The sequence below is a fragment of the Mobula hypostoma genome, chromosome 2 (genome assembly GCF_963921235.1).
Source record: "Mobula hypostoma chromosome 2, sMobHyp1.1, whole genome shotgun sequence".
NCBI lineage: Eukaryota > Metazoa > Chordata > Chondrichthyes > Myliobatiformes > Myliobatidae > Mobula > Mobula hypostoma.
In genome coordinates this window covers 220151814-220174410 of record NC_086098.1, presented here as the reverse complement: position 1 = coordinate 220174410, position 22597 = coordinate 220151814, and the positions used below count along the sequence as shown (strand labels likewise).

The following is a 22597-nucleotide window of genomic DNA, read 5'->3' as shown; positions in this document are numbered from 1 at the left end:
CTCCTCATATGCCTGATGAAATATAGCTGCCGTCGTGCCTTCTTTATAGTTGCATCAATATGTTGGGTCCGGGATAGATCTTCAGAGATGTTGACACCTAGGAAGTTGAAACCGCTCGTTCCTTCCACTGCCGATCCCTTGGAGAGGACTGATGTGCATTCTTTCGACATCCCCTTCCAGAAATCCACAATCAATTCCTTTGTCTTAACAACTCTGACTGCAAGGTTGTTGTTATGACACCACTCAACCAGTTAATCCATCTCACTCCTTTTCGCCTCCTTTTTACCATCTGCAATCCTGCTAAATATAGTTGTGTCATTAGCAAACTTATATATTGCATTTGAGCTGTGCCTAGCCGCGCAGTCATGGGCATAGAGAAGGTAGAGCGGGAGATGAAACACGCATCCTTGAGATGTGCCAATGTTGATTGTCAGTGAGGAGAAGATGATCTACACTGACTGTGGTCTCCTGATGAGGAAGTCAACAATACAGTAGCAGAGGGAGGTACAGAAGCCCAGGAGTTAGAGTTTGTTGATCAGTATTGAGGGTATGATGGTCTTGAACATTGAGCTGCAATCAATAAACAGCAGCCTGACGTAGGTATCGCTGTTGTCTAGGTGATCCAAGGCCAAGTGGAGAGCCAGTGAGATTGCATCTGCTGTAGACTTATTATGACAGTAGGTGAATTGCTGTGGTTCCAGGTCCTTGCTTAGGCAGGAGTTGATCCTGGCCATGACCAACCTCTCAAAGAACTTCTTCAGAGATGTGAGTGTTACTGGTCAATAGTCATTGAGGCAGCTCACCCTGCTCTTCACGGACACTAGTATGATTGTCACCCTTTTGACCCAGGAACAGTACCTCATTCTTTTTTGCACTAGTTTTATAATTTATAGTAACTGTATGCCTTTGTACTGTGCTGCTGCTGCCAAGCAACAAATTTTACATCTTAAAAGTTAGTGACAATAAATCTGATTCTGATTCTCATTCTGAGTCTGTTTCTAATTACTAATTGCCTTCTATTTCCGTTGAACCAGGGGTTCCCAACCTTTTTTGCTGTCATGGACCAATACCATTAAGCAAGGGGTCCGTGGAACCCTGCATTGAAGTCATGATAGGTTTGAGAAAAAAAAGCTGATGAATTCCTATTGCCAACATCACACTATTAAAAAATGATTTATCATCAAGTTAAAAGCCACCTTTCTCTTGTCAAGAAATGAAATGTGACTGATAGTGTTCTCTAAGGGATAATGAATGCAATAACGGAAAAAGTGGTAATGAGTCTGTAATTTGTAGCAATAAACAGGGGAAGACATGAAAAGCATTTTTGAACACCTACGTAAACTTAGTCTCAGTCACATTTCCTCAATACTCTTGCCTGTGACCATACCATATCCTGAACAACTAATACATCTATTGGTTTAATCTAACTAAATAAAGTAATTACACAACAAGGCTATGGCATTACTTGTAGAAGGTCAGCCATCAGAAAAGGCTTTGCTGAAATGTCATTAATGACTTACAGAGAAAAGAGGTATTTCTGCTTTTCTTGATGTTATAAATCATAGTTCACATGCACCTGGAGTTATCTGAATAAGATCCTGAAAGTGAAGTCAGATGGAATTCAAAGTTTACCTTGGGGTACATATGGGTGAAATGGTTTCTTTACTCTGCCAGTGTCATCGTCACTCTTGGTGATCAAACCTCATGTAAATAAAAGCAGTAGACTTTCAAGAACTAAACCTCTGGCTGACAGCTAGATAATGAGAAACATTTCACTGTTCCTGTGGACAGAATCGGCACAGAGATTTTGGAAGAAGAGAGGTTGGGGAAAACTGGGAATTTGCAGGAGTCCTAGCAGCAATTGTGTCAGGTTTAGAAGCGGAATCAGGGTTACTATCATTGCAATATGTCATGAAAATTGCTGTTTTGTGGCAGCAGTACAGTGCAAGACTTAAAACAAATGATTACACTGTTACAAATATAAATAGATAAATAGAAAGATAGTCAGTGCAAAAGAAGAATGGTGAGGTAGTGTTCACACTTTCATAAACTATTCAGAAATCTGATATCAAAAGGGAAGAAGCTGTCCCTGAAATACTGAGTGTGGGTCATCAGGTATCTGATGGTAGTAAATGAGAAGATCGCATGTTGCAGGTGATGAGGGTCCATAATGATGGATGCTGCCTTTTGAAGATGTCCTTGATGCTGGGGAGGCTGGTGCCCATGGTGGAGGTGGCTGAGTTTACAATATTCCCCAGCTTTTCCCGAACCTGTGCTTTGGCCGCTCCATACCAGACGGTGATGCAACCAGTTAGAATGGTCTTCACGGTGTATTTGTAGAGACTTGCGAGTGTCTTTGGTGACAGACTAAATTTCCTCAAAGTCCTAACGAAGTATAACTGCTGGCATGTCTTCATGATGGCATCAATGTGTTACCCAGGGTAGATCCTTCAAGATGTTGGCATCCAGGAACTTGAAGATGTTCAGCCTTTCCACCACTGACTCCTCAATAAGGACTGTGTATTCTGCTGACTTTCCCTTCCTTAAGTCCAGAATCAACTCTGTGGTCTTGCTGATGTTGAGAGCAAGGTTGTTGTTGTGACACCATCTCACTGATACACTCTCTCCTCACTAACACACTCTCTCTTCACTGACACACTCTCTCCCTCACTGATACACTTTCTCCCATCACGCTTGTTGTTGTGATATTAGCCAATCTATCTTGCTCCTGAAAGCCTCATCTAAGATTCTGCCAACAATAATGGCATCACCAGTGAATTGATACAGAAATCTTAACAGCAATCCACACTGACTGTAGTCTTCTGGTAAGGAAATCAGGGGACACACACAAAATGCTGGAGGAACTCAGCAGGCCAGGCAGCATCTATGGAAAAAAGTACAGTCAACATTTGGAGCTGAAATCCTTCAGACCAGTTGCAAAGAGGGGTACGGAGGGCCAGGTTTTGAAAATTGGTGACTAGAACTGTTTGAGTGATGGTGCTGAGCATGAGGGTGTAATTGATAAACAGCAGCCTGATCTATGGCTGCTGTTCATTGATTACAGCTCAGGTGGAGATCCAGTATGATTGTGTCCACTGCAGACATGTTGTAGTGGGCTCTTTAAGGGAAACATTTGTCCATCTATCATAAGACCATATCACTATAAGATATAGGAGCAGAATTAGGCTACTTGGCCCAACGAGTCTGCTCCGTCATTTCGTCTTGGCTGATCCAATTGCCCTCCCAGCCCCAAACTCCCGCCTTCTCCCCATATCCCTTCATGCCCTGACCAATGAAGAATCTATCAACCTCTGCCTTAAATACACATAAAGATGTGGCCTCCACAGCTGCCTGGGGTAAACAATTCCACAGATTCACCACCCATCATGTGTTGGGATCACAGGAAAACCCTGAATAAGAGACCAGAAGTGCAACATCTCACTCACCTACCCCAGCAAGGAACACTTGCCCCATCCAAGAATGAGTCTAAAGTCCCCACAGAACCTGAGTGGAAGCAGAGTCATCCTCAACCCTGGGAGGGACCATCGAAGAAGGGAGAAAGGGACACAAATCAAGGTCCATTTGGAAAATTGGAGTAGATTACTTCAGATGAAAATATTTTAGTGCGCTTTTTAGATTTCAGGAGATGCTCAAAGTTCAAAGTAAATTTATTAAGAAAGAACATTCATGTCACCATATACAACCCTGAGATTCATTTCTTGTGGGCATACTCAATAAATCCATAATAGAATCATTACCATTAAGAATCAATGAAACACTGCACCAACTTGGGTGTTCAATCAGTGTACAAAAGGCAACAAATTGTGCAAATACATATAAAAAGAAATAATAAATAAATAAACAAACAAACAAACAAACAATAAATTTCAAGAACATGAGATGAAGAGTCCTTGAAAGTGAGTCCAAAGGTTGTGGGAACATTCCAATGATGAGGCAAGTGAAATTGAGTGAAGTTATCCCCTTTGGTTCAAGATACTGATGGTTGAGGGGTAATAAGTGTTCCCTAACCTGATGGTGTGAGATCTGAGGCTCCTGTACCTTCTTGCTGATGGCAGCAGTGAGAAGGGATCATGGCCTGGGTGGAGGGGATCCTTGAAGATGGATGCTGTATTCCTGCAACAATGTCAATTATAATTTTTTGTTTAAAATGTTGTAACTCTTCAAAGAACTATGTCAAATTAGCAAGACATCATTTGGCCATTTAAAATCCATGTGGACGATTTCAAAATACATCACTGTTGGTAAGAAACTGGAGAGAAGCAGCTCATTTCAACTCGAATTTGCACTGAAAATTAAGCAAAAGAGATGAAAAAGACCTCCCAGTTCTGTGAGAGATGCAGATCCAGTCATAAACTTGTCACTGGAACTGCAAAATGAAATGTAAGAGAACGTTTTAAAAGAATTTTTAAATGATAATGCTTCATCTATAGTACAGCTTAGTGTTAAATGTGGTCTTTTCCATGATCTCCACAAATCTGGAGATTAAATCTTTAACATAAGCCTCAATCGCCCATCACTCCAGTTTCATTGAGTATGGTCCAGTCTTAATATAAAGTTCTCATTCTTGAGATCATTTCTCCAATTTTCTTTTCTACTCAGCAGTAGAATTTAGGTTCTTCCAAACCTGACCTCTTGCACATTCCTCATTTTCTTCGTCTACGTGTGCTTTATATGCTTAGCAAAGAATAGGAGTGTGTGACTGCTAAAGATTCTCAAGAGGGAATTAGGAGTAAAGTTAGGTTTTAATTGTTTGCTGTTAAATTTAAAAAAACGAATGTTTTCTTTACAACATACAGATATATAAGTTTTATCTGTTAATACAAGAGGTTGTGCAGATGCTGGAAATCTTGTACAACACACATGTCAGGGACGGTCTGGGCCCAAAACATCGAATGTTCATTCCCTTCATAGATGCTGCCTGACCTGCCAAGCTTCTCCAGCATTTTGTGTGTGTTGCTTCAGTTTTATCTGCTAACTAGTTAAAGAAATGGAGATAGGTTTTAGATGTCTTGCTATATCGGGACATTTGAAAGTGCTTGACAACTTTGGAGGAAACATAGCTTTCCCCCACCTCTGTCTTCAGAGTGTCAGTCTGTTGTAGGAGCCTTGGTGATATGCTGTCCATGGCCTGCTTATCACAGGCATCAGAAGCTCCAAGCCAATTGGACCCACAAATGAGCACACACACATCCAGGTTTTTCAAGTACATATCCTTGAGGACACACAGATTTCTCCTATGAGTGGGAATGTGCCATTTTGGTTCTTGCTTGACCTATTCCACAGCACCACACACCAGTGACTGGGCCAGATGAGATCACATGACTGACTTTCGTATACACTGACAAGATAAAGTTTATAGTTTCACATTGTCCCTTTTTGGGATGTGGTATGGATTCATATCCACACACCTCTCCCATTCTATGACGAACTCATTAAAAACATATGGCCAGTTTCTGCCATGATTAAATTGTTTTCCCAAAATATATCTCTTTTTTGTAAGCTGGTATTTTGAGCAGACAATTACATGCCTGCAAAAATGTTGATAAAATTCATGCCCATCTGCCACTCAATTCACCCTTCTCCTAACTCCAGGTCCCAGACCAAGAGCTTCACCTCAGCAATGGCCAGGGTCTTGCTTGGCTTTCTAGAAGCTTCCCAGCAAGAAGTTAATCAGTTAAGCCACAAACCACAGAGGAATGGGGTAATGAATGGTTGGGGCCATCCGCTAATGCAGAATCCCCAGTGCTCAATAGAATGTCTGTCCCTTCAGGTCCCACACTCAGGCTACCTTCAGTTTTTGAAGGACATCTGGGTTATTCCCTCCACAGTTCCCTTTCTAATTATTAACCATTTTAAAACAGTCCCCTTGGATTCTAAGTAGCTCAATGATGCTTGGTTAATTTGATAGAATTCTTCAAAGAGGCAACAAAAGGTTAGAAAGTTGTCCACTTTCCATAGTTAAGAAGTCTCAGCCTGTTCAATCTTTCCCAGTCATTATAATCTATCAATTCCTATCCATCCTTAACAAAAGTCACCAGTCTTTCTTATATCCTTTTATGGTACAGAGATAAGAACCATGCATAGTACTTACTGTAGGTGCAGTTTAATACATCCTATATGCTTAGTGCAGCTTTAGTTATTTTCTTTATCACTGGAAATAGATCCAAATATTTTATTAACTTTTTACTTGCATGGATGACCTGCATTGTTTCTTTTTGATTCGCTTACCGTTGCTCTTCAACCCGTTTGTTCAATAATCACCAAAGTGTGATATGATTTTATTTCTTTCCAAGGTGTGAAGGCTCGTGATAAGCATTGCTCTCACACCTTACTCAATCTTTCTGAATGCAACACTGCAACAGTCTTCCAGCGAGAGTGGAGCTAACCTTCAGAAATAATGGAAAACTGTTCAATCAGTCCACCTATACTCCAGAACTAATGACACCCGATCTTCAGTCGTCAAGCAGCAGCAAAAAGCCATCATTGACTCTTTCACTGAAGAATACAAGGTGATGGGGCTTACACTAAACATCCACAAGACAAAGGTCCTCTACTAACTTGCCCCTACTGTACAATACCATCCATGACAATAAAGGTACAGTAAGTCCCTGTAAAAAGGTGGAAATTTTCTGAGTTCAGTGGCATGGATAAGTTCATTCTCCACAACTCTGAACAGTTTCCAAAACTTACAGACTCACGTTCAAGGACTCTAAAACTCATTTTTTGCTTTTTATTTGCACGATTTGTCTTCTTTTGCACATTAGCTGTTTGTCAGTCTTTGTTTATGTATAGGCTTTCATAAATTCTATTGTATTTCTTTATTTTCCTCTAAGTGCCTGCAAGAAAACATATGCATGCTTTAATAATAAATTTACTTGACCCGAAACACTGTTTATTCATTTTCATAGATGTTGCCTGACCTGCTGAGTTCCTCCAGCATTTTGTGTGAGTTAGCCTGGATTTCAAACATCTACAGATTTTCTCCTGTGTTTATAAATTTACTTTGACTTTGATATCCCAGGAGTCATCTCTCAGTTAAAGCAGACGTCAATAATGATGGAACCAGAGAGAAAAAAAATCAAAAGTGTCTCCACACAATCCACCAAATCTCCTAGAGAAGCTAGAGAATCAACCTTGGCATCATCTGCCAGGCTAATCCCCCCAGCAGCGGAGCCCCGGTTTCACTCAGCCAGCAACATTGGGCAGACCACATTGTTTACTTGTCTGATACCTACTTCCCACAATAGACATTCTGTTCATGGAAAGAGATTACCAAGTGGAGGGAAGGAAAGATTCAAGGATGTTCTCAAAGTTTCTTCAATAAAATTAAGCTACTATGGGCACTCCTGGCCCACAGTAGATTAAGAGAGCATTCATGAAAGGATTGAGTCGATGTATTGGATACAAGCAGATTCTCAAGGAAAGCTGTGCAAGAAGTGAAACTACCTGTCTGCTCTCATCATCAAAAATGTCCCCACTGTGAAAGATTCTGCTCTCACCACATTTGTAACTTCAAATCCACAGAACCTGCATGGAAACAAGTCCTCCTCAATTCCAAAGGAGCAGGAAGATTAATTCAAATTAGCATGTGTTAATAGTCATTCACCTCTAAAAGTTTTCTTATGACATCTTGTACATTTTGTTGCATTCTTCCTTGGTATTAGTTGAACTTACTACATTATGAAATGGAATTACTTACAAGATGGCGCTGGAAAGTGGTGACTCTTTGCGTGCAGCCAGCACCAAAGGGAATATTCCCGTTTAGGACTACTATGCATTGCACTTTAACGCTACTGCAAAACAACAAATGTCATGACATATGTCAGTGATATTAAATCTGATTCTGATTTTGATTTAAAAGCATGAATCACTGGTGTCGTTCATTAGTCAGTCACAAAGACATACATCATGGAAACTTTCCTACTTTTTAATGCATTTATGTTATAGAAAATGAGAACTTATTTTCCATAAATTCTTGCCAGATGTCTGTCTTTAATTTTATTGTTTATGGTGTCATATTTTCAGTCTGACTTCAATCTAGCCTTTCTGTCAGAGGCAGAAATCGCTATACCCTTTGGAAATGGCTTGGCACATTGGTCAGCAGAAGCTCATGAATCTCTTCTGCTTTGATTGTTTTATAACTGGGGCACTTCAAATCTACCATACATAAGATGAGATCTTGCAGAGTGCTGTATAATAAACTGCTGACTGAAGAGTTGGTAAACATTGTAAATCTATTGCAAAAGTATATCCTGCAGTCCTCACAACACAAGGCCACACTCTCAGCACAAGGTAGTGTGGGTTCAGAAATATGACATACATTCCTCAGTCATAGGTTCCTAATGTTTATAAATTTGCCCATAATCTAACATTTACTACTTTTATATATAAATATCTAAAGTAATCTTATACGCTTTATACTATGAAGCACTGCGCACAACTGAAAACAACCTGATAAAAGCCACAGAATTGGCTCTGAAAGGTTGTTTCCTGAAGAATGTTTTATTTCAGATCCCTCTCTTCTATATTTAGCAGCAATTTTCTTGTGTTGACAACAGGCAGATTCTGGGCTGCAGTCGGACAGTGGTGTGAATGGTATGAGAAGAAGATGAAGCCATTGTTCAGGAATGTATGCTTTCACTGCTCTGGCTTCAATTATCTCTTGAATACATGAAGCCAGAAGGTCAAAATTTCATAATAGCCAGGCAGAATGGTGCTCTCAGAAGATAAGCTGTAGTATTTCAAAAGTAATATTCAATGCCTGATGTATGAAATGCTTTCTGCTCCCTCGACATGGTCATTAAGTACACAGACTTTAATTGCTAAGAGTCAAGAGACAGCAGGATTCCTTTCCACTGTTTGGAATTCTAGTTATCCTTATTTTTTTCTTCAGGTAGTCTTTTAAATGCTATGCCCCCATTGCAAGAAAAAGTATGTAAATCTGATAAGCAAACATGACACAGTTATGCAGTGTTAAACACAGAATGTGGAGCACTACAGCATTGTATAAACCTTTTAGCCAACAATGTTGTTCTGACATTTTAACCTACTCAAAGATCAATCTAACCCTTCCCTCCCACATAGCCTTCCATTTTCCTATCATTAATATGCCTATATCAGAAAATGTAGAGGAGGCTTGACCCAAAAGCAGACCAGCAGAGACGATTCAGTGATGAGTGATAACTTTAATAATCAACTGCAAAATACAAGCCATGAGGGGCTACAGAACAAGAGAAAACAGATAGTACACTCACAGGCAACAAGGTAACTGAAGGCTAAGAGCAACCAGTTGAGGGTGGCTAGTTCACTGAGTGAACAAGGACTGTGGATGAGAGCTGGGTTTAAATAGGCTGCAGGTGATGAGTTGAAAACGAGTGGGAAGAACCTGCACATGCAGGCCTGATAGCCTACCCAGGAATTTCTGAAATTCCCTACGGTGTCAGCCTGTACCACTGCATCTGCCAGGGTGCTCCAAGCACTCATCAGTCCCTGCGCAAAAATCTTAGCGCTGACATCCCCCTATACTTTCTTCCAATCACCTTAAGTGTTAGGAGAATGGGCAAGAAAGTGGTAAATGAAATACAATGTTGGAAAATGCATGGTCATGGATTTTGCTAAAAGAAATAAATGTGCAGACTATTTGCTAAATGGGGAAAAAATCCGGAAACCTGAGATACTTTATACTTTATACTACTTTATCCAGAGAGCGGGATGCACAGAATCAAATATCGCTGTGATGATTGTACATTCTAGTATCAATTTTTTGGCGACAATAAAGTATAAAGTATAAGAGCTTGATAGATTCTTGATTGGACAGAGCATTCAAGGTTACAGGGAGAAGGCTGGGGAGTGGTGTTGAGAAGGGGAAAAAGGATCAGCCATGATTGAATGGTGGAGCAGACTTGATGGGCCAAATGGCCTAACTCTGCTCCTGTGTCTTAGGGTCTTATGGTCTTAAAATTATGCCATCTGGCATTAGTCATTTCCAGCCTGTGAAAAAGTCTCTAGCTATCCATCTGATCTATGCCTCTTATCATTTTGTATCTCTCTATCAAGTCATCTCTCATCCTCCTTCGCTCCAATGAGAACAGTCCTACCTTGCTCAACCTATCCTCATAAGACATGCTCTCTAATCCAGGCAACATCCTGGTTAAATTTCTTCTGCACCTTCTCTAAAGATTCGACATCCTTCTTATAATGATTGGACAAGAACTGAACCAATATCCCAAGTGTGGCCTAAACAGGGTTTTATAGAATTGCAACATTACCTGGCAGCTCCTGAACATAATCCCCAGACTAATGATGGCCAACACACCATACACCTTCTCAACTACCATAGCAACTTGCATGACATCTTTGAGGGATCTATGAACATGGAACCCAAGATCCCACTGCACTGCTGAGAATCATGTCATTAACCATGCATCCTGCCTTCAAGGTTGACCTTCCAAAATGAATTACTTCACACTTTTCCAAGTTGAAGTCTATCTGCCGCTTCTCAGCCTTGCTCTGCATCCTGTTAGTGTTCCATTGTAATCTATGACAACTTTCTACACTATCCACAGCCAATGTACACATGCCTTGTGAGCGATTTAAAATAAATTGTCAAGTTCACGTTTATTTGTCATTCAACCACACATGAATATCCATGAATACAGACAAACAAAACAGCGTTATTCCGAGGCCAAGGTACAAAACAAGGTTTAGGTTGAGTACCCCTTGTCTTGCATCATGTCCGGTTCACTCCTCCCTGGAATCTCTCCAGATTTCTGCAGGAGATACATAGATCCTTCACTCACAATGCTCCTCAACCCCTTAAAGCTTCTACCAAGCCACCTGATTCATTACCTTTAATCCTGGCTTCAAAACACCAGTGAGTTCATCACCTTTCCTTCTTTGGTCTCACGTGAAAGTGCTTTCTCACCAGGTGCTACTCATCCTGAAATAAACCAAAATCTTGCTGTAACCTTACTGTAAATAGAATCATGCAATTTACATAGCTGAATTGGTTTTATTTAAGGGTGCATTGAATAGACACCTATTTACTATTGCAACATGCACTTTGTGTAGAGAGATGAGATAGAAACATAGAAACGTAGAAAATAGGTGCAGGAGTAGGCCATTCGGCCCTTCGAGCCTGCACCGCCATTTATTATGATCATGGCTGATCATCCAACTCAGAACCCTGCCCCAGCCTTCCCTCCATACCTCCTGATCCCCGTAGCCACAAGGGCCATATCTAACTCCCTCTTAAATATAGCCAATGAACTGGCCTCAACTGTTTCCTGTGGCAGAGAATTCCACAGATTCACCAGTCTCTGTGTGAAGAAGTTTTTCCTCATCTCGGTCCTAAAAGGCTTCCCCTTTATCCTCAAACTGTGACCCCTCGTTCTGGACTTCCCCAACATCGGGAACAATCTTCCTGCATCTAGCCTGTCCAATCCCTTTAGGATTTTATACGTTTCAATCAGATCCCCCCTCAATCTTCTAAATTCCAACAAGTACAAGCCCAGTTCATCCAGTCTTTCTTCATATGAAAGTCCTGCCATCCCAGGAATCAATCTGGTGAACCTTCTTTGTACTCCCTCTATGGCAAGGATGTCTTTCCTCAGATTAGGGGACCAAAACTGCACACAATACTCCAGGTGTGGTCTCACCAAGGCCTTGTCCAACTGCAGTAGTACCTCCCTGCTCCTGTACTCGAATCCTCTTGCTATAAATGCCAGCATACCATTCACCTTTTTCACCGCCTGCTGTACCTGCATGCCCACTTTCAATGACTGGTGTATAATGACACCCAGGTCTCATTGCACCTCCCCTTTTCCTAATCGGCCACCATTCAGATAATAATCTGTTTTCCTATTTTTGCCACCAAAGTGGATAACTTCACACTTATCCACATTAAATTGCATCTGCCATGAATTTGCCCACTCACCCAACCTATCCAAGTCACTCTGCATCCTCTTAGCATCCTCCTCACAGCTAACACTGCCACCCAGCTTCGTGTCATCCGCAAACTTGGAGATGCTGCATTTAATTCCCTCATCCAAATCATTAATATATATTGTAAACAACTGGGGTCCCAGCACTGAGCCTTGCGGTACCCCACTAGTCACTGCCTGCCATTCTGAAAAGGTCCCGTTTATTCCCACTCTTTGCTTCCTGTCTGCTAACCAATTCTCTATCCACACCAATACCTTACCCCCAATACCGTGTGCTTTAAGTTTGCACACTAATCTCCTGTGTGGGACCTTGTCAAAAGCCTTTTGAAAATCCAAATATACCACATCCACTGGTTCTCCCCTATCCACTCTACTAGTTACATCCTCAGAAAATTCTATGAGATTCGTCATACATCTCATTGTCAGTGGCCAACTTTGTTTTTGCAAAGTAGATATTTATAGAACATCGAACACTACAGGGCATTACAGGTCCTTTGGGCAAAAATATTGTGCTGATCTTTCAACCTACTCTAAGATCAATGTAACCCTTCCCTCCTACATAGCCCGCTATTTTTCTATCATCTATGTGCCTATTTAAGAGTTTCGTAGATGTCTCTTTATGTATCTGCACCTACCAACACCCCTGGCGGGGCATTCCATGCACCCACCACGCTCTGTAAAAAACTTACCTCTCACATCCTCCAATTACTTAAAATTATAGCCCCTGATATTATCCATTTCTGCCCTGGGCAAAAAGTATATCCCTACATACTCACAACTTGTATATAGGGGTTTCTCCTCTAACTTCATCTACAAGTTTAAAGATGATCCCACCATAGTCTTCTAAATCGCACATGATAATGAGCCCGAGTACAGGAAGGAGACAGAGAGCTGGTGACATGCTTCATGACAACAACCTTTCCCTCAACATTAGCAAAATGAAAGAGCTAGTCACCGACTATAGGAAGGGGGCGGGGAGGGGAGCACACACACTCCTGTTCACATCCATGGTCCTGAGGTCAAGAGGGTTGAAAACATTAAGTTCCTAGGAGTGAACATCACCGAAAGCCTGTTCTGGTCCAACCACATTGATGCCACTACCCAAAATGCTCGGCAGTTCCTTTATTTCCTCAGGAGGCTATAAATGTCTACGTATCCCCTTTGACCCCACCCCCGCCATTTTTTTTTATCAATGCTGCATAGAAAGCATCATATCCATGCATCAAGGCTTGGTATGGAAACTGCTCTGCCTATGACTGTAAGAAACTGCAGAGAGTTATGGACAGAACTCTGCACATCATGGAAACCAGACTCCCTTCAATGGACTCTGTCTACACTTCAACTGCCATGGTAAAGCCCCAAGTAATCCTTCTTCTTTTCCTCCCATCAGGTAGAAGATGCAAAAGCCTAAAAAGCACATAGAACCAGGCTCAAAGACAGCTTCTATTTTACTGTTAAAAGTCCATTGAACGGTACCCTAGCATGATAAGATGGACTCTTGACCTCATGGTCTGCCTTGTTATGTCCTTGTCTGCCTGCACTGCACTTTCTCCATATTGTAACACTATATGCTGCATACGACCTCATCAAGGGATCAGCAGTGGAAAGGGGTGAGCAGTTTCAATGTCCTGGGTGTAACATCTCTGAGGATCTATCCTGGACCAAACATATTGGTGCATTTACAAAGAAGACATGACAACAGCTATATTTCATAAAGAGGCTGAGGAGACTTGGTATGTCACCAAAGACTCTTGCAAATTTCTACAGATCTACTATAGAGAGCATTCTAACTGGTTGCTTCACCATCTGGTATGGAGGGGCCACTGCACAGGATCAGAAAAAGCTTCAGAATGTTTCAAGTTTAGCCAGTTCCTTCATGAGCTCTAGCCTCCCCAGTATTGATGACATTTTCAAAAGGGAATTCCTCAAAAAGGGGCTATCTGTCTTTAAGGACAACCATCACAAAGGGCGTGCCCTCTACTCATTACTAACATCAAGGAGGAGGTATAGGAGCCTGAGGACACAGACTCAAAATTTTAGGAACAAAGTATTCCCCTCCGCCATCAGGTTTCTGAACGGACAATGAACCCACGTACACTAAATCACATTTTTTTGCTCTCATTTTGGATTGCAATATTATGCATTGCAATGAAATTGCTGCCACAAAACAAGTTTCACAACATATACCAGTGATATTAAACCTGATTCTGATTCTTCTTTGCTTTATAATACCTTAATGCACTGTTGCAATGAAATGATCCGTGTGGACAGTATGCCAGTACGCATGATGTTTTTCACTGTACCTCATACATGTGATAATAATAAACCAATTCACTGATTTACCAATATTCATGACCTTTATTTATCCTTTAACTGGTTAATCAATTAAATTGAAATGGTTAGTTTTACTAATGAGTAAAGCCAATAAGATCTCACATTGAGGCTATCTTCTTGCAAAAAATTTTTGAATGAACAACAATGTAACAGAAATAATTTCCCAACTTTATTCTTAAAGAGAAGTCAACTTCCTCGTCATTATATAATTTTACCCTAGTGATAGTGCAAAAAGATTGTAAGATTCAGCCTTCATCACTCATGGTGTTTTGATTAGTTTATATTGTTACACAACGCAGGACATAAAAAGCCTGATGAATAAATAATACTGCAGAATGACATTGGCACAATAAAAGTAAGGTTTCCCAGTAATGATGTTTGCTCTGCCAGTATATTACTGTTAACAACACTGGATAGGTCATACTGAATTTTGATCCATCAAAGGAGAGGAGATTAGGCAAGATCTTACTCGTTCTAGTCCACTGAGTATCCATTCCCTGGGGTATCAAACCTCCAAGTCTCAGGCAGTAGTTCTAATCCTGTGTCTTATGGTCTAGCCCATATGTTTTTGCAATTTGAGAAGTAAACCAAAGCAACTGGAGGAAACTCATGTGGTATGGGATAACATACAAATTCCTTACAGACAGCAGCCGAATCGAGCCCGGATCTACCCCTGGGATAACGTACAAATTCACTACAGACAGCAGCCGAATTGAGCCCGGATCACTGGCACTGTGACAGCATTATACTAGGAGTTACACTACAGTGCTGTCCTAAGTGTCTGATGAACAGAAAAAAAGACATTTTAAAATACTCATAAAAATATTTAAATACATAGAAAAAATGCAAAAGCAAAGTTCAAAGTAGGGTTGTTTAAGAACACATTCAAATGATATAAATTCATTTAATAAGGGTGGTATGGAATTGGCACAAAACAGAAGTTGGAGCCTGAGGCTGATTAACTATGATCATCCTGAATGTCAGGGCAGGCTTGAGGAGTTGAGTGCCCGACCCCCAGCTCCTGTTTTCTTCTGCACTTCATGTGTAAATTGTTAAGCAAAATAAAGAGAAAGATTAGACCACTTATCTGCATTTAATTACAAGAGATTCTGCAGATGCTAGAAATCCGGACCAACACACATCAAATGGTGGAGGAACTCAGCAGGTAAGGCAGCACCAAACTATCGATTTTTCAGACCAAGACCTTCCATCGGGACTTGTGTTCCGTGTGTTGATCTGCATTTAATTTTTCAGGTAAGGTTGCTGACCTTATATAGATGAACAGGGCTGAGACACATACACCAATCAGCCTTGAGATAAAAATGAGGATCAGAAGTGAAGTGAATCTGCCTCCTCAGCCTGCATGCTTCTGTGTGATCTTGGGTATCTGCACTGTGATGTATGTGTGGAAGTCAGAATTGAGATGCACACTGGCAATGGCTCTCTATGAAGCGATGAGTAAAAAGCAAGGTTGTAACAGGCTGGGATGCATGGGTGTCTTGTGCAATAGAATATTATCGTGAGGTCTAACCTTTAAAAAAATGCATTATCCTGCATGCATTGGCAGGCAAATTTAATCAATTTCTTGCCAATAATCTTCTACAAACTAGTGTTAACATGCTAGTATTTAATAGTTATGCACATTTTATAGCACATCCGTGCTTTAATCTCCAACTATATTTTTTTAAATATTTATTTTAGTTTTTATAATTGTTGAATGGCATTCATTTTTGTTGTGTGTCACATCCAGACCAACACACCGCAGCACAATCCTAATACGCATACTGTCAATGTATATAGTGAATAAAGTTAATCCTTGAACCTTAATAGACCACATAATGGATTGAGATAATTTAAAAATATATTAAAATATATTTTTAATATATTAAAATATATATTATATATATAAATATATTAAAATGTATATTAATATTAAAAATTCCTTAATATATTTAAGACATTTATTAATTTACATTAAAAGGAAAATGATAATTTTTACAAAGAGAATTAAAATTAAAATAATTCCTTTTGGGATATCACAAAATGTTTCATGATAGATAAAGTACTGCTGGTGACTGTTGTAATGAAAGCAATGCCACAGTGAACTGGTCTCCCACAAACTGCAGCAAGATAATCAGGGGATAAACCACTTTAATAAAGATAAGTGAGAAATAGATACTCACCAAGACAGCAGGAATATCTCTTTCACTCTCCTTCCTGAATATTTCACATTCACCAGGGAGAGCAGGCCAATCTTTGCATTTATTGCAAATTTTTCCCGATGTACCATGGAGAGCATCTGACTGGGTGCATCACCATCTGCTGTGGGGGTACAGAATCGAAATAAGCTGCTGAGAGTTGTAAACTCAGTCAGCTCCATCATGGGTACTAGCCTCCATTGTATCCAGGACATCTTCAAGGACCGATGCCTCAGAAATGCAGCATCCATCATTGAGGACCCCCATCACCCAGGACATGTCGCTTCTCTTTGCCATCATCAGGGAAGAGGCACTGAAGTGTGGTGGCATTCTCTCAGTGATTCAGAAACAGCTTCTTCCCCTCTGCCATCCGATTTGTGAATGGACATTGAACCCATGAACATTACCTCACTACTTTTTTATTTCCTATTTTTTGCACTTACTGTAATTCAGTTTTTCTCTCTGTAATCCTGCATTGCATTGTTTTTCTGCTGCCAAGTTAACAAATTTCACAACATATGCCAGCATTAAACCTGGTTCTGATTCTGATTATTGCCTCATCCTCAAGACAATGATTACTGTTTCAAACACCAACTGCGAATAACCTGCTACACAGAAAGCTATACTATCCATATTTGGTGTACATCAATCAGTTTATAAAAGTTAAAAACTTTAAAATGTGACTACTAGATCATTTGCACCTGAAAAGAAGTTGATTTTGAATGCTTGCAGAAAGATGCAAATGAGGGAAACTCAACACCCTTATTACTTCAGCTTGCGAGTATCGTCATGTTTATTGGAGAGAGCTACCTTCAACAGGAGAACTTATAAACCAATGTTAAAATACATGGCAATGCAATTCATTAGCAATGCAATTTGTAATTGCTCACGTGGGCTGGGCTGATTCCCGGCAAATGGAAATCCAATTGCCTTGTGAGATGGTCCTTCTTTCAGTAGTACATGCATGAAGATCAATGGTTTCTAGTGTATGATGTGACTGCATGGTTTTTAAAGTCAAATCTTGGTCATTTTCCAGCATGAAAGTGACCTCATTGACTGAACCATGGTCTGGTACAGCAACTCACATGTGCAGGAAGGTTAGAAGCTGCAGAGAGTCGTGGACTCTGTCCAATACATCACACAAAACCCTAGTCATTAACGTTTAACAACCCTCTGACCACTATGAGTCTGGTCAACTTGCACTAAAATAGACTTTTTTCATTCTAATTCTGTTCTTTCTTATAAAAATTATGTATAAGTTTAATTTATGCTTCTCTTGTGAATGCTGTTTAGCTGATGCTATGTTGCAAGTAAATTTTTTGATGCACCTGTGTGTAAGTGTACACATTAGTATGGCACTAAAATCCACTTTGACTTTGACTTTAAAGCCACCATCATCTCTACTTTCAGGAGGCTGAAGAAATTCAGTATGTGCCTATTGACCCTTTCCAATTTTTTACTGATGCACCATAGAAAGCATTCTATCTGGATGGGTAACAGCTTGGTACAGGTACTGCTTTTCACGGTATGTGACAATAATAAACCAATGCCAATAACAATACCAATATCAATCCAGTAACGTCTAATGTTTTGGATCCTGGGCTTCCTTTAAATTGCAAGTGGCAGCTTCACACTGGCAAGCTTTGTGGCTAACACCAAGAATGCCTTTCTCAGAAGCGCCAGGCAAATTAGCCATATTTGCACATAAAAGATACAATTTAATTGACTATATATAGCCCCTTAGATCCTGAGATAATGCTAGCTTATACCTAGCATAGGATCCATGATGATATCTTTCTCTCACTCTCCTTTTTCTCCCTCTGTCCCTCTGAATATACCTCTTGCCCATCCTCTGGGTCCCCCCCCCACCTCCTTGTCTTTCTTCCCGGACCTCCTGTCCCATGATCCTCTCGTATCCCCTTTTGCCTATCACCTGTCCAGCTCTTGGCTCTATCCCTCCCCCTCCTGTCTTCTCCTATCATTTTGGATCTCCCCCTCCCCCTCCAACTTTCAAATCCCTTACTCACTCTTCCTTCAGTTAGTCCTGACGAAGGGTCTCGGCCTGAAACGTCGACTGCACCTCTTCCTACAGATGCTGCCTGGCCTGCTGCATTCACCAGCAACTTTGATGTGTGTTGCAGGAATTGTAGGGTGCTGGATACAGTACTGTGCAAAAGTCTTAGGCACATGCAAAAAAATCCTGTAAAGCAAAGATGTCTTCAAATATAATGAAATGAAAAATCTATAAATATCAAAAAAATAATGACAAAGAGCAGTAAACAGACCAAATCAATATTTGGTGTGACCGCCCTTTGCCTTTAAAACTGCATCAATTCTCTTCGGTATACTGCTGTGCAGTTTTATAAGAAAATCAGCTGGTAGGTTTTTCCAAGCATCTTGGACAACTTGCCACAGTTCTTAACATAGAACATAGATTAGGTTATTTTAGACTATGAGGACACGCAGTCCTCTTTGATTGTCATTTAGTAATGAATGCATTAAGAAATGATACAATGTTCCTCCGGTGTGATATCACAGAAACACAAGACAGACCAAGACTGAAAAACTGACAGAAACCACATAACTATAACATATAGTTACAACAGTGCAAGCAATACCGCAACTTGATGAAGAACAGACCATGGGCATGGTAAAAAAAGTTCAAAGTCTCTCGAAAGTCCCACCAGCTCACACAGACGGGAGAAGGAAGAAAACTCTCTTCCTGCCATGAGCTTCCAGCGTGGCAAATTGCCGATGCAGCATCCTGGAAGCACTCGACCACAGTCCGACTCTGAGTCATCCGAAAACTTCGAGCCTCCGACCAGCCCTCCGACATCGAGCACCGAGCACCAACTCTGCCGAGTGCTTCAACCCTATCCCCGGCCGCCAGCAACAGGAAAAGCCGAGGATTTGGGGCCTTCCCTCCGGAGATTCTCGATCGCACAGTAGCAGCAGCAGCGAACTGGGCATTTCAGAAGTTTCTCCGGATGTTCCTCTGTGCTTCTAACGTCTGTCTCCATCAAATCAGAAATGTGCACAGCCCCTATTTAACAAATACAATATCATTTCACCGGAGAGGCCGCGCGTGCTGCGTCGCGCCGCCATCTTCTCCTCCCTCCCTTAGAACTTAGAACATAGAAATTACAGCACATTACAGGCCCTTTAGCCCACAATGTTGTGCTGAGCATGTAACCTACTCCAGAGACTGCCTAGAATTTCCCTAGCACATAGCCCTCTATTTTTCTAAGCTGCATGTACTTACCTAAGAGGCTCTTAAAAGACCCTCTTGTATTCTTATGCAGACTTTGGCTGTCACGCTTCCCTCCATCTCTCCAGGTAATCTCAGACAGCCTTGATGATCATAAGACCATAAGATATAGGAGAAAGAATTAGGCCATTTGGCCCACTGAGTCTGCTGCACCATTTCGTCTTAATGTTAAGAACAGGGTTCCGTGAAGGCCATACCATCTGAAACCATATAAAAAGTCCAGGGTGCCTAAGACTTTTGCATGGTACTGTATGTACCAAAGTTAATGGTAAACTTTCTTTATTTTGAGAGGTTCTGCATATAATTTTATAGCTATATAAAAATAATTCATTAAATATTTGTGACATATGAACTTTATGAAGCAGCAGTTAATGAAGTATTTCTGTTTTGGTAAAGGTAGATCTGTCAGAGGAAGTGGCTGAGGTAGGTACAACAGTAGCATTTAAGGAGCATTTGGATAGGTACCCCCCAAGAGGACCACAACCTTGTCGTGGTTTGGAGGTTTGCATGTCTCAACAACCCAGAGAGCTATATTGGTTGGAATCAGGGCTTTATGCTTTGGCTTTTGGTCAAGGCACTCATGCTAAACAGGTCAAAGAGTAGAATTGTCTACTGGGCCTTCAGCTCAGAGCTAACAACCCTGAATGGTAACAACAAAATTGTTACAGGAACAATTGTTATAGAGAATCCTTCTACATCTGAATATAATGGTATTCCTGAGTCTCCACCCAAGATGTGCATGACTGACAGTAGTGAAAACTAAGCTGCTGACAAGCTGAAGAAAGCTCTGAACATCACCAGAGATGAAGGACATTTATTGCTGCCCTAAACGCCAGCGGCATAATGGGCAGTAAATAAATCAGTAAGTAGATAGGTACCAGGAGAAGTGGGCTTCAAAGGATATTAGATTATGAGAACACTCAGACCTCGTTTATTGTCATTTAGAAATGCATGCATGCATTAAGAAATGATACAATGTTCCTCCAGAGTGATATCACAGAAAAAAAAGACAAACCAAAGACTAACACTGATAGAACCACATAATTATAACATATAGTTACAGCAGTGCAAAGCATTACCTTAATTTGATAAAGAGCAGACCATAGGCACAGTAAAAAAAAGTCTCAAAGTCCCGATCGACTCCCGAGTCCCTGATAGCAGGCGGCAAAAAGGAGAATCTCCCTGCCATAAACCTCCAGGCACCGTCAACTGCGGATGCATTGGAAGCACCGACCACAGCCGACACTGTGTCTGTCCATCCGAAAACTTCGAGTCTCCGACCAGCCCCTCCGATACAGCCTCCTGAGAGCCATCCTCTGCCGAGCACCTTCGACCTCGCCCCGGTCGCCGAAACAAGCAAAGCCGAGGATTCGGGGCCTTCTCCTCCGGAGATTCCAGACCACACAGTAGCAGCAGCAGCGAAGCAGGCATTTCAGAAGTTTCTCCAGATGTTCCTCCGTACTCTCACGTCTGTCTCCATCAAATCAGAATTGTGCACAGTACCCTACTTGACACATAACAAATATCATTCACTGGAGTGGCCGCGCGCGCTGTGTCGCGCCGCCATCTTCTCCTCCCTCCTTGAATATGAGCCAAATACAGAGAATTAGGACAAGATGGTGGGCACCATGGTCAGTAGAGACTGACTGGGGCAAAGAGCCTGTATCAGTGTTGTATTGCTCTATGACTATGTCTCAACAACAAAAGATCTCACACTAAATGCTTCCTGGGTCACAGGGTCAGAATTCCAGTTCTTTTCCCCCTTAAGTTGAAGGTTAAAAGCCTAAGATAGGTTTTTTTCTTACGCATCAATCACACCAGACCACACACAAACACACCCACACAAAACTCTCTTTAGTATTAAGACTAAGACCATTCTCTCTGCAAATCTATTTCAGCATACACCATCTGTAGAATTTGGCCTAAAATACAGTCATTGCCTCTTGTGCTAGATGTAATTTATCTTTTCAGTGGATAAAGTTATTTATCAATTAGTCCTGCATTAGTCCAGCCAGTAAAACAACAGAAGCCAAGCTCCCTCAATCAACATGTGTGATCATTTCTTTAAATAAAAACTGGCGCAGGAACAAACGGACAGAAATTCTTCCGTTGATTAATTTTAGTAAAAAAAAGATAGATGAAAATACAAGGCAGTGGAACCTACTTTTTTTCCATGTCTTCTTTGTTTTGCCAAAAACAGTGAAGGGAGAAATTTAAGCTGCAATTGGGCAATGGGATTGTTTATGTTCACCTGGAAAGGTAAGCAGGGCCTCTTTGTAAAGACCACAAACTCAGATTCAATTCTAGTTAATTATGATCCCTGGTTTTAATAGCAAGAAATCAAGAAATGTCTTGAAATTTTATGATGTGCTGCTCCAATTAATGTTTCTTGTGTAAAAAAAGGTTGGAAACTCAGATTACTGTGTAAATCTTTGAGGTTCAAATTGATGAGATTTGTAATGTACATGCTAAATCAGGATCAGGTAACTATTGTATATTTTTGCATTTAAAACATTTGCATCAATTAACACTATCATCAATACATTTGGAATATAACTCCATCTGCTGATGGGATCATACAAGACCAAAAATTTACAGTCAACGTTGAAGCCATTGATTACTCTAAACAAGAAACTGCTGAGAGTTGTGGACACAACTCAGCACATCACGGATATCAATTTTCCATCTACGGACTCTGTCCATACTTGGTGCTGCCTCAGTAAAGCAGCCAGCATAATCAAAGATGCCACCCACCCGGACATTCTCTCTTCTCACCTCTTCCATTCACCAGAAGATATGAAAGCCTGAAAGTACATGCCATCAGACACAAGGGC

General features: G+C 40.9%; 1 long non-coding RNA gene across 1 annotated transcript in view; it reads right to left on the bottom strand.

Annotated features, from left to right (window-relative positions):
• The window catches only part of LOC134336882 (uncharacterized), an 89910-nt gene that overhangs the window by 36097 nt on the left and 31216 nt on the right, over positions 1-22597 (bottom strand). Inside the window, exon 2 of the long non-coding RNA XR_010015901.1 lies at positions 7721-7814. This is a non-coding gene — a long non-coding RNA (uncharacterized LOC134336882). The remainder of the gene's footprint in view (positions 1-7720; positions 7815-22597) is intronic.